Source organism: Tupaia chinensis, unplaced genomic scaffold (genome assembly GCF_000334495.1).
Source record: "Tupaia chinensis unplaced genomic scaffold, TupChi_1.0 Scaffold000078_1, whole genome shotgun sequence".
In the NCBI taxonomy this organism is placed as follows: Eukaryota; Metazoa; Chordata; class Mammalia; order Scandentia; family Tupaiidae; genus Tupaia; species Tupaia belangeri.
Genome location: NW_006159539.1, coordinates 7,839,781 through 7,852,768, shown reverse-complemented (window position 1 = coordinate 7,852,768; position 12,988 = coordinate 7,839,781). Strand labels below are relative to the sequence as shown.

At 46.8% G+C, this 12,988-nt stretch overlaps 1 long non-coding RNA gene across 5 annotated transcripts in view; it reads right to left on the bottom strand.

The window, feature by feature from the left end:
• Positions 1-5,261: 5,261 nt before the first annotated feature.
• LOC114006520 (uncharacterized) overlaps positions 5,262-12,988 on the bottom strand; it is a 43,331-nt gene continuing 35,604 nt past the window's right edge. For 2 of the 5 annotated variants that reach the window (XR_003548220.1, XR_003548221.1), the window contains exons 5-8: positions 11,106-11,260; positions 7,564-7,843; positions 7,354-7,413; positions 5,262-5,926 (exon numbers count right to left, since the gene is read on the bottom strand). This is a non-coding gene — a long non-coding RNA (uncharacterized LOC114006520). Of the gene's footprint in view, positions 5,927-7,353; positions 7,414-7,563; positions 7,844-9,266; positions 10,806-11,105; positions 11,261-12,988 lie in introns of those variants that run through there. The other 3 variants (XR_003548222.1, XR_003548223.1, XR_003548224.1) reach the window with 2 other exon arrangements.

The following is a 12,988-nucleotide window of genomic DNA, read 5'->3' as shown; positions in this document are numbered from 1 at the left end:
TTTGCTATAGGGCACATACATTAGCCAGCAAGATGGAGAGAGAGAAAGCAAGAAATCACCCCCTGGGGGATGGCCACGCCACAATCCCTTCTCCTTCATTCTCCTCTTGGGATTTTGGGCACGTATGCACATGCACCCAGTATAAGTTTTAAGCCACCAGGTCCGGAACTCGAACCATGGTGGGCTACATGGGAGATAGAAAGTAAGAAGTCACCCTTCAGGAGGGATGACCATGCCATAATCCCTGCTCCGCCATTCTCCTCTTGGGATTTTAGACATATGCACATGCTCCCGGGGTGAGTTTGGAGCCACCAGGTCTGGGACTTAAACCATTGTTGACTACATGAGAGTCCAGCAATGTAAACATTACGCCATCTGCTGATCCCCTAAATCCCTTAATTTTAAGTCCCTCAGTGGGGGAATTGGTTAAAAGGAAAAGAATAGGAGAAGCCAATGAAGAATTAAAATGAACCAACTGCACACTGGATAAAATAATGGCCTTCAGTGGACAAGAAAATTAAAAAATGAACTACATACATATGGCCATTGTCGAAGTCTTTCTCTTAAGAGAAGATTGGACAAGAGTCCAAACCTGTAAATAAAACAAAGATGATGCAATAGGAGACCTTTAAACAAGACTTTGGGGAAATTTTACACAATACCTGAGACAGACCCAGTAGCTGAAGGAAAAGGAGCTTTGTCCTCTCTTTGTGTAAATAGACTCACATCGGAAATAGGAAACTTAGAGAAATAAATTGGAAAGGGAAATGGCCAATTTAGAAAATCTCCAACATGTGGCTTAACATTTTCAAAAAGCCCTAGAAAATAAACAAGCCCGAAATGAAAACAACTTCCTGCTGTTCCAATTAAACAATTGGTCCCCAAAACAAAAACTGAAAAAAATAAAATTCTGTGCTCTCTGAGAACCAAGAGCCTCTGGATGAGGACGCTTAGAGATACTGCAGGTAAAGGGGTATTGGAAAAACCAGCATCACGCCTGAATAAGAAACAGAAAACAACTGTCCAAAGTCTTTGCAGCTGAGAGAAATATTCCAAACCTCCACCTTCCTGTCTTTCACCTGAACTCCCAAGCCTGTAAGAACTACAGTTCAGCTTTCTTGTTGGTGAGTACCATTCCACCTACCATTAATTCTACTTTTTCAGAACATCAGACTCCCTCAGAGCACCCAAACCACTCAACTATTGAGAATTTCTAATAATCCGAAGTCCCTTTCCATGTTTCAACCTGTGAGAGCTACCCTGGGACCATTAGCGGGAGAACATTTCTTTCTTTGTGACATAACTTCTGCACATTTAATAGAAAGGGATCAACTTTGCAAGTGGAATTGCCAACTAAAATGTACTGCACGAGGGTTATTTTTAGAAGTCTTAGAAGTTAGAGCTGGTACGTCTATCAAAATACTGATACAAGGCCAGCTAGTGGCATGGTGGCTAAGACAGCTGGATCTCACATCGTTGGCTGTGCAATTTGAGTCCCGGACTCGTTAACTGAAGGCACACACCAGACACGTGCGTGTGCATACCCCAAATCCCGAGAAAGGACTACAGGAGGAGAGACGGCAGTATGCTCATCTTCCATCGGGCTAATTTCTCACTTTCCCTTTTTTCTTTGTCTCTTTCCAGCAAGTGCACACACCCTTTGGCAAATTAAAAAAGAGAGTGAGAGGAAGATACCACTTCCCAGTGGGGCATGGTCACGTGGTAAAAAAAGAAAAAAAAAAAGAGAAATACTACTCAATGTATGATTCAAGAGACAACTGAAGGGCCAGTCCCATAATACAGTGGTTAGAGTCCATGTCTAGGAAGCCAGATCCCACGTGGCCAACTGCACTTCAAATTTTAAGCCCAGAGACTTAAAAAAAAACACTCTGAGCACACGTGCATGCATGCCCAGACAGGATGGATAAATGGGGGGAGAAGGCTTGTGATATGACCACATCCCATTGTGGGTTCTCTCTCTCTCTCTCTCTTTTTCTCGCGCTCTCTCATGAGCCCTCCGGCAATTTTTTCAAAAGAAAGAATTCAAAGAAACAACTGAAGAAGGAGCCATAGTCTCAGAATCCCTAAGGGCCACAGACTCTACAAACACAAAGTAATCGGTACAGAGTTTTTAAGTGTTCAGACTGATTCTTCTATACCGTCACCTAAATTTTCTCAATACTCTATTAAAACTGAAGCCCAGCAAGGACTTAAGGCAATTACAACCAGCTTAATAGAAAAAGGATTCCTTCTCCTTTGTACTAGTCCCTGTAATACCTGTCCCACCCGTTTAAAAGCCTAAGAGCTGAGGATGTGTAATTGTCTAAGATCGCTCAGCAATTAACACAAGCTTGCTTCCCAGCTGTGCCCAGCCCAAATCTCACACTGCCCTCATGCCCACCTGGCACCATGTTCTTTACTGTAAGAGATTTATGTTTGGCCTCCTTTAGTATCCCCACTGATAAAAATAACCAATATTTATCTGCCTTCACCTTGGGACAGATCAACAGTTCTCCTGGGATTGCTTTCTCTATGGGAGACATGAGATAAATGTATTAAGAGGTATTTGAAAGGACCTCAGTTAATGGAGGAATATATTATGTTCATGAATAGTTAGACTTAATATTATAAAGGTGTCAGCATTCCCCGAATTGATCTATAGGTTCATTTTCATTCCCATTGAAATTCCAACAGATTTCTGGTTTCATGAAAACATTTGTTTATTATTATTGATCATTTAAGAAGGATCGATGAAGAATAGGACTGCCAAAGCATTTCTGAAGAAAAACAGAGAGGGAGGACTTATTAAAAAGTTATGCTAATAAATATTACATGGAACTGGTTTGAGGAGAAATAACATTGCCCGTGGAATGAAGAGAAAACCCAGAGCCCTATCGTCCTTACAAGTGACTTTGAAACCTGACAGAGGTGGCTCCGCAGATCAGTGATGACAGAGATCACTGGGTAAAAAGAACTGGATAAAAAAATGGGCTTCGTATAGCCAAATGTGAAATCGGCCCAGCCATAGCGGTGTGTGTTGCTAAGCGTCTATGCTCCACAGGCTGGGACTACATGGGAGACCCGGGTTCGATTCCCAGTCCAACCTATAGGCCAGATGTGAGGGAATGAGATTGTAATCCCAGTGACTTGAAGAGGCTGATGCAAGAGGATCAAGCCCCCTGGGCTGGCCTGAGCAACACATCAAAACCCTGGCTGAACAAGCAGGGTTTGGTGACGTGTACCTAGAGACCCAGCTACTTGAGAGACCAAGGCAGGGGGATGGTGACATAGTGCAACTTTTTTTTTGGAGAGGTTTTAGCTATAGGAGGTATGCACTCGCCAGAAAGACAAAGAGAGACGGAGAGACAGAAAGCGAGAAATCACCCCCCAGGGGGGAATGGCCACGCTGCAATCCCTTCTCCTCCATTCTCCTCTCGGGATCTTGGGCACGCACGCACACGCGCCCAGCGTGAGTTTAAGCCGCCGGGTCTGGGACTCAAACCGTGGTCGACATGGGAGTTCAGCAACGTAGCCATTACGCTAACTGTTAAGACCGAGACCTAGTTTAAAAAAAGAAAGAAAGAGAAAAAAGAAATTTGAATCTGATGACATATATAAAAATCAATTCAAGATAGATCAAGGATTTAAGTAACAAAAAGTACATTTTAGAACTATTAGAAGATATTTCAGGAAGACATTGATAGGAATTTTTTTTTTTTTTTAAGAGAGACTTTTGCTATAGGGTACATGTGCTTGCCAGAGAGAGAGACAGAAAGTGAGAAATCACCCCCCTCAAGGAAGATGGCCATGCTAAAATCCCACCTCCATTCTCCTCTTGGGATTTTGAGCACACACGTACACATGCCAGGGGTGATTTTCTAGCTGCCTGGTCTGGGACTCAAACCATGGTCAACCACATGGGAGTCCAGGGCCTTGACCACAATACCATCAGCTGGCCCCTCTGATTCTTAACTGCTAATTGATCACAGTTTAATTGCAACCTGCCATCCAAAATGCACTGGTAACCATCTCCCTAGCAGAGCACAAGTCTAGGGTCTTGGCCTTTGGTCAACTTGCCAGACTGGCACAGAGAGCCCTTCTAAGATGCGTCACTCCATTGCCAGCTTCTCTGTGGTCTGGCTCAGACTATGAGGGATTTGAACTTTCCTCATACCAGAGCTACAAATCGCAAACCTCTAGTGTCTATTTTCTATCTCCTGAGTTACCAACTAGAAAAGAGAGCTGCTGACAGCCTTGTGGATATTTTTACCCAACCATGACAGATTCAGAGTTTTTTCCTAACTTTCTCCTAATCGTTTGTGGACTTCACCCTTATTTTCTTTCTTAAATAATTAGTTTATTTAACTTTATTTATTTATTTATTTTTATTTAACCAGAGAGGGATGGGGGGGAGGGTGCTAAGAAAGCAAGCCACCAGGTCCAGGACTCGAACTGTGGTCAGCCATGTGAGAGTCCAGTACCCGTAGCCACCATGCCACCTGCTGGCCCCAACCCATCATTTTCACGTCCCAAGACTTCCATCTAACCTGATACTGATTGTGCAACAAGATGTTTCCTCGAGGAACACTTTGCAAACTGAGTCCTAATATGATCTACTATCTGGGGCCTGATATTTTACCCCGGGACATTTTTTTCAATAATTGAAACAGAGAAAATTAACAAGATTTCCCACTAAGGTGATTCAATTGCCTTTATGTCTCCTGTGGAGGTAGCATAACTGAATTCTAGGCCTGGTTCTGTCACTCATTAGTTAACTACCTAGGTAAGCATCGTTCTGCAAGTGATTCCCTTCTCTGTGGCTCTTCCTTTTCCAATTAAGAAAAAGAAAGAAGGCCTTGGCAAACTGCCTCCCTCCTTCCTTCCTCACAGAAATTTGCATGGATCTTATACAGTAAGAATGCCCAGGTGCTCAGCAAACTGCAAATCTAAGGTGTTCTGATTCCCTTGGTAAAAGTAAATCTAGTCTGTACATCTTCTCACAAGAGTAGAGAGGTTTGGAGTTTCCGTTAAAGGCAAATTCACCAGGGACCAGCAGATGGCATAATGATTACGTCACTCTACTCACATGTAGTAGATCACAGATCAAGTCCCGGACCTGGAGGCTTGAAACATACTGGGCATGTGTGCATGCGTGCCCAAAATCCAGAGAAGAGAATGGAGGAGATGAGATTGCCGCGTGGCCATTCCCCCCACCCCCCGGGGTGGGGGGGTGATTTCTCCCTTTCTGTCTCTGTCCCGGTGTCTCTGGAGAGCGCATGCCCCCTATAGCAAAAATCTTTAAAAAAAAAAAAAAAAGGTTTCCTATAAATGAAAGTTTCCTTATCAGTTCTAATCCCTCAAGGATCACAATACTGACACAGTAAAACATAAGAGATACAAACGCGACATAGCATTTGTCCCAAGGAATAAAAAGATAGAAATTGCCTTGTTCATTGACATTCTGACCTTCAGATTATGTGACAGCGAGTTCTACTTGTCATGGAAGCCTATTTGGCACTTGGCACTCTCTTTACAAAATACTCGTGCATTCGCCATCCCGTCGACTGGAAGGAGGAACCAGTGAGATCGCTGCGACGTTCTTTATTACTGTCCACTAGCAGATATTGAGTGTCTTGACTAAAATCATATGGCTTGCAAGGAAGATAAAGACCACAGGCCAGAGCAGGTGGGTGCCTTGACCTCTTTCCCACCACACTCTTCAGGGTCAGCAAGGAAGGAAGGGGGCCTAAAGTGGACTTCGAAATAAAGAGAAAAACATCCATTACAGCTTGTAAACCTTGATTTTTTTTTTTTTTTCTTTTTAATGCCGGCTTCCCAGATCCAGACAATACGAGAACACCAAAAGGAGGGACAGCGGTAACTCCATGCTGGCTACTTTCCAATGACGTTTGCCTGGGCTCTGGACCTAGAAACAACCAAAAATAACTCAGCAAATGCACCAAATTCTTATCATCATCATCGGTAGTAGTTTTTGTTTGCCACAGGATACATGTGCTTGCCAGAGAGAGAAGAGGAGAGAGGCAGAGAGAGGGAAAGGGAGAAATCGCTCCCCAAGGAGGATGGCCATGCCACAATCCCTTCTCTTCTACTCTTCCCTCAGGGTTTTGGGCATGCACATACACCCACTGGCATGATTTTCAAGCTGCCGGGTCTGGTACTCAAACCATGGATTCTGCCGTGTCAGAGTCCAGCACCTTAACCACCATGCTACCTGCTGGCCCTGAGCTTCTGTAATTTTAAAATGATGATGGTGGTCTGGTCTGGTCATAATACATTTTCAAACACATTACCTAACTGCCATTACCAAACTCCTGTGCGAACTGGGTTAAAAATAGAAACCAAAATGGCAGTTTCAAACAGAATTCCAGAAATGGTGCCACAGTCTGGAGGTTTGTCACCCCAAAATGCATTAATCCCCAGTATGCTTGTTTGTTTGTTTGTTTGTTTTGGAGAGGCTTTTGCTATAGGGTGTGTGCGGTCATCAGACAGACAGAGAGAGACAGAGAGACAGAAAGCGAGAAATCACCCCCCAGGGGGGATGGCCACACAGCAATCCCTTCTTCCCCATTCTCCTCTCGGGAACCTGGGCATGCACGCACATGTGCCTGGCGTGAGTTTTAAGCCACCGGGTCTGGGACGCGAACCGCGGTCGACTACGTGGGAGAGTCCAGCAACATAGCCGTTACGCTAACTGCTGATCCCCTCAGTATGCTGATAATAGGCAGTGGGGCCTTTGTTAGGTAATTAGGTCAGAAAGGTAAAGCCCTCATGAATGGAATTAGTGCCCTTATAAAAGGGAGTTCCTTCTCTCTTGGACATGAGAGGATGAAACAAAGAATCCTGTCTCTTTGTCTGCAGCTGTAGGTATAGACAAAGTAGCCCTCGTTGGAACCCAACCGTGTTGGCACCCTGATCTCAGACTCCCAGCCTACAGAACGGTGAGAAATACATTTCAGTTGCTGATACGCTTCCTCCTCTGTGGTATTTGTTATAGCAGGTCAAGCTAAGACAAGTGGATCCAATTTCTTAAGTTCTTGGTTTCCAATAACTTGAGAATGCAATGCGACTGCTTGGATTTCTCAGCCAGGGATTCTCCAGCACCCAGAAATGTCTAACTCTGGCCAGGTACTTTTGGGGAGTTCTCTTCACTCCAGAGCCTGCAGGACTCTGTACACTCAAGATCTAGTCTTCACTTTCTCCCCCCTGCAGTCACACACAGAGGCCGCCAGGGCCCAATGTAGATGAAGTCCTTAGGCCATGGGGTCCCCGGGACTTCCAGAAAGAGGTCCTAGAAGCTGCTCCCCAGCCTTGTTCCAGACCCAAGGAACTTACCTCTTGCTTCTCTTTCCATTTCTACTAGGTTCTCTTATTCCAGTCTGTGCATCTCAGAAGCTGTCGAGAGCCCCAAGAGAAGAAGAAAGAGGTGTCATGGGTCATTTCACCTTGTTCAGCTGAACGCTGAATTCCGAAAAGAAAAATCTCAGCCTTGAGCACTTCCCAACCCCGGGAACTCCTGGCAGGAGAGCCCAGGGCCCAAGTTACCTGGCAGCTGCTTCCCAGTCTCCAAAAGAGAGACTGGGGTCAGGGGTGGGCGCACTGGTGCCTCACATGGCGAGTCACATCCAGTCTGGCTGCATCCCAGCGGGCGGTCATGCCTTCCTTCATGGCCCCCTTCCCACCTCTTACAGCATCGATGGCGCAGCCTTGAGGGTGCAGCTCCGAAGGTGCTGGTAGAAAGGAACTGGAAGCTTCCTGGGACGGCTGCTGCTTCTGAATTGACTCGTCCTTGGGAGAGGCAGGTGTCCTGCCTCCTTGGCTGCAGCTGTAGGTATAGACAAAGCAGATGAGGCCCTTTGCCTACCGGCCCCGCCGGGGTTAAAGCACTGCTGTGGGGGGGTGGAGACACCATCTCCACAGCGCAGTGAATGCTTTGTGCCATCACTACCCTTCTGGGTGTCATTCCCACAGAAGACGTGTTCCCTGGGCAAATACCCCCATTCTTCGTGGATACTGAGTCTCTTCAGAAATACAACAGCCTAGATTTCTTCCTCTTTCTCTCCCAACCTGCACACTCACCCTCCATCTCACACCCCCACCGTAACCACCAGAGCAAAGGTCCTCAGCTTCAACTAAATCCCTGGGCTTTTAATTTTTTTTTTAAGAGAGTTTTTTTTTTTTTTTTGCTATAGGGAATGTGCACTGGCCAGAGGGAGGGAGAGAGAGCAAGAAATTACCCCCGCCCCTTAGTGGGGATGGCCACACCACAATCCCTTCTCCTCCATTCTCCTCTTGGGATTTGGGGCATGCACGCACACATGCCCAGCATGAGTTTTAAGCTTCCAGGTCTGGGACTCGAGCCATGGTTGACTACATGGGAGTTCAGTGACATAACCATTACTCCATCTGCTGGTCCTAACTCCTAGGCTCTTTTAGCACGTTCCTCCAAGTTTATCCATACACACCTTTCTACCAGGTCCCTTTGCCCTGTCAGGGTGTTTTAGGTTTTGTTTTTCAGTTTGCTATAGGGCACATGTACTCATTGAAGAGACAGAGAGAGAAAGGCAAAATTAGAAATCACCATCCCTGCCACCCACTGGGAGGGATGGCCACAGCAAAATAACCTCTCCTCCATTCTTCTCTTGGGTTCCTGGGCATGAGTCCAGCATGATTTTCAAGTTGCCGGGCCCGGGATTCAAACCACAAAGTTAGTCATGTGGGCTCCAACCACCTCAACCTCTGTGCCACCTGCTGGTCCACCCTGTCAGGGTCTTTAGCTTTGCCTCTCTGAGAACATTAGCTGTTGGTCAGAAACACCATGCAAAGGGGACCAGCAGATGGCGTAATGGTTACCCCACCGGACTCCCATGTAGTCAGCCACGGTTCGAGTTCCAGATCCAGAGGCTTAAAACTCACACTGAACGCATGTGTGTGCGTGCCCAAAATTCCAAGAGGAGAATGGAGGAGAAGGGATTGTGGTGTGGCCATCTCCCCAGGGGGATGGGTCATTTCTCACTTTCTGTCTGCCTCTCTGGTGAGCACATGTGCCCTATAGCAAAAATCTCTCTCTAAAAAAAAAAAAGTGGAATGTCATGCAAAGATGTTCACTGAATAGAAAAAGAGCTCACTCTCAAGGGACTCCCAATCCTCCCACGTCCTCATCTGACAACCTGGGATCTCATCTCCACGGTGGACACCTTGCTTTGCTTTTGTTGTTCACCCTAGGGAGTCAGGGTTTTCTTGTTCACCTGCTGGGAACATCTCTGTAGTCTTATCCCGAGGAGACTTTTCTGTGACTCAACAGCACGCTGCCGTTCCTCGCGATTCTCCTCCAGAGCGGAGGGCTGCCGCCCTTGGTGGTACCACGACTGCCTCTTACAAGGCCTTGTTTCCTCCCCAGACTGGCTTCATTTCCGAGTTCTGCAGAATTCACCTTCTAAGTAATGTGATCTTGGGCCCTGGGGTTTGTAGTCGGAAGCCATGCTCAGCAAGCTCTTGTCACTTTCCGGCTCTAGTTACAGCAGCGAAGGTGGAGGACTGGGTAGATGCGCAGGAAGACATGACTTGGGAGGAGGTGACTATGAATGAGACACAGCTTCCTCCACTAGGCATCTGCTCCCTCCAGTCATGGGTCACTCTTTTCAAGCGGAAGTCTCCCCTGCTAAGTCTTCCTGTGTCTTCTTTAGTCCTGACTTTGCAAGGAGACCTCTTGGGTTGACTAGACCATCTGCCACCTTGCATTTGGCCTCTGTACCAGAGTCACCAGCATCTCCGCAGGGGACACCTGGCAGCCCAAACTCTCTTGTATGTGGGGGCCAGTTCTGGACCAACAGGGTGTGCAAACTGAGAAACCCAGAGAGGCTGGCCAAACAGAAATGTCGCTGTCAGCTGCAAACCAGCCAGTTGGGGCTCACTCTTCAGCTCCTTTTCATGGACTTCTCAAGGGGGAAGTTCCAGGATCCCAGACTCTCGGGACCCCTGGGCTCTCTGAGCTTGGCATCTCCACCTATGCACCTGGCGGCCACATTTCTAAAAACTCATGCTTCTGCCAAAACAGTCAGTCTCTAATGGATGGGTAGGATTCACTTCCTGACACCATGCAATTACCACCGTCCCTTAAGTCAGGTTGAGGGAGAGTGCGCCCACCGGACACAGCCCTAGATAGAGGAAAAGCCATGCGGCACAGTGAGGAGGAAGAACTAGAGGAAGAGGGAACCACCGGCCTCTGGCTGAGTCCTACTCAGGGCTTCACGGACAGATTAGCCCGGCTCAAGAAGGGGTTTTCCCTCCTGCAGAGGAAACGGCTGAAATTCACATAAACTCCCTGAGCCCAAGTGTCCTGGAGTTTAGAATGAGGATGTGGGACTCCATGATTACCCCGTGGTGGCCCCCCCACGGGGGTGATCTCTCTCTCTCCCCAAGAATGTCCATGTCCCACCCCCAGAACTTGTGCACAGGCTACATTACATGGCGAGGGGGCCTTCAAGGTGCAGGCAGAGTTTAGGCTGCTAACCAGTTAACCTGGCCATGGGGAGATGAGCCTGAGTTACTCAGGAGAGCCCACTGTGATCATGGCACCTTCTAAGTGAGAGAAGTGGCGTCAAGGTGGGAAACAGATTTGAAGATGGTGGCTTTGAAGATGGGAGGAAGAAGCCATGACCAAAGGGTGCAGGTGGCCTCTAGAAACGGGACAAGATGAGGAAACGATCTTCCCCTTCCAGCCTCCCAAAGGAACACAGCCTTGTCAACACTTTTTTTTTTTTTTGGTAAAATTTTTTTTATAATGATTTAACTTTATTATTATTATCATTATTATTTTGCAGTTTGATCAGAGAGCGACAGAGAGAGAGAGAGGAAGTGAGAAAGGAAGCCACCAGGTCCGAGACTTGAACCGTGGTTGGCTATGTGGGAGTCCAGCGCCTTTAACCACCATGCCACTTGCCAACCCCATCAACACTTTTGATTTCAGCCCAGTGAGATTCATTTGGAACTTTTGGCCTCCAGAGCCCTAAGATAACAGATCTGTGCTGTTTTAACCCATTCGGAGAGGATCATTTGTTACAGCAGCCATCAGAAATGAGTCTTACCCTCTGCCCGGTGCACTCAATCACAGTGTTCCTCTGGGTTCAGGCTTCTCATCAGTGATTCATCTCCTCTATGTCACAGAGCCCCAGGGACAAGAACCACTAGTGGAATCAGAATCCCAGTTCTGGCACAATCTTCTATCAAGTATCTTGAGGCTCTAAAGAAAAACGGAAGTGCCATGTCCCACACATACATTACGAAGGGCCTTGTTGCTTTCAAGCGACTTTCAAAAAAAATAAATAAACAAACGAACACCTCTTTTACGGAGCGTTCTCATGTGCCAGTAATCAAGCCGGTCCCTGAGGTCACAAAGCCCAAATGGACATCGTCCTTTCCCTCAAAGAATTCATCGTCTAGTTGGAAAAAGAAACACAGAAGCAAGTGCCTGGGATCCTTCGTATTTCCAGCGTGAAGACTGGCGTTGGGCTCTCCTGGCCTTTCTCTGTGCAAGCAGGAAATGACAAGCAGAGTGACAGCGCCAGCCACATCGGCTCCCACCAGTGACGTGGGACCCACAGCATCAGACTCTTCATGGAGCCCACCTGAGCATGGGTTTGGGTTTGTGTTTTTTTTTTTTTAATCTAATGACTAATTCCGGGTCACAGCCAGGACACTGAACCGTTGAAAGATTTGTTCACGTTCTACTTGGTGTTAAAAAGCATCTCTGTTCTCTTAATAGAGGTGGATGGAAAATTCTAATAAGAGAGGCTATTGGAGAAAAAAAAATAATAATAATCACTGCTTAAGAGACCAGAATTGTGAACACTGCATCCTTTGCTCTGGGCCTCCCCCCTTTCCTGATTCTCAAAATGACACCTCAAACTCACGTACGTTCTTTACGCAGAAGGACAGAGCAAATGTGAGCTCAAGTCGTTTCTGTTTGTTTTTTTTTTCTCTTTTGCATTTGAAAAATTGCCCTATTAGGACCTAGAACTAATTAGGTTGCACAGAGACTTGCTGATACAGGAAACCTAACCAAATGTCTCCTCACATACTGAATATTGACTGCCGAAATGGCCAAGCTGCTCCCACATCCAGGAGGCAAACTGGAGTCCATTGCGGACAGAATGTCTCAGAAACTTTTTTTTTTTTTCTTTTTTGTTTAATACTTTTATTTTTTCAGGTAGACAGTTGATTGCGCCTGTTGGGGCATCTCCACCCTTGGTATTTCTGGTGTAAATTACCTGAGCTCTGTGCTTTGAGATGAGTTTGGTTTAGTCCTCTACTGAGGAGCTCCTCAAGGGCTGCCCTTGGCCAGGGAACAACGGCTTCAGAGACCAGTGAGTCTTCAGGGTCTCTGACCACAGCTGGAGTTACGAGCTTAGAGTTGGAAACTGACTAACACAGTGTGTCATATGGAGCTTTGTCAAACAAGACTAAGTTATTGAGCTTGTCCCAAACTTTGCCTTTGGGTCACTTCTTTTTGACTTGGCCCCCGCGTTTGTTCACTGGGTCTTTGTCCTTCTTGGCCAACTTCGCGGTCCTTCCTCCCGTCGTCTGTGGGCAGCATCGCGAAGCCGGGAGAGCAGCAGCAGCCACAGAAGCCTTGCTAAGATGTCAGACAGAAAGGGGAACTAGACTTTTCTAAAAAAAGTGGAGTTGAGGGCTGCCTATTTCTACAAGATAGGTGTTTTCTAAATCTAGCCAGGTGAAAGCAGGCACGGAGATGGGCATCGAACTGGCAGTATCGGAGCTGTAATTACAAGCTGCCCACAGACAGAGGCAGGCGAACGTCCCTGGCCGGGTGCTTTCTTTAGTCTGAGAGTCTAAGCCTTCTATGTAAAGGAGTAGCGCCGATACCCTGCAAGGCACGGCACCGGTTTCAAAGATTTCGCTCTTGGAAACTTGTTCTGGTACCTGAGACAGAATGACCTATGCCCGGGGG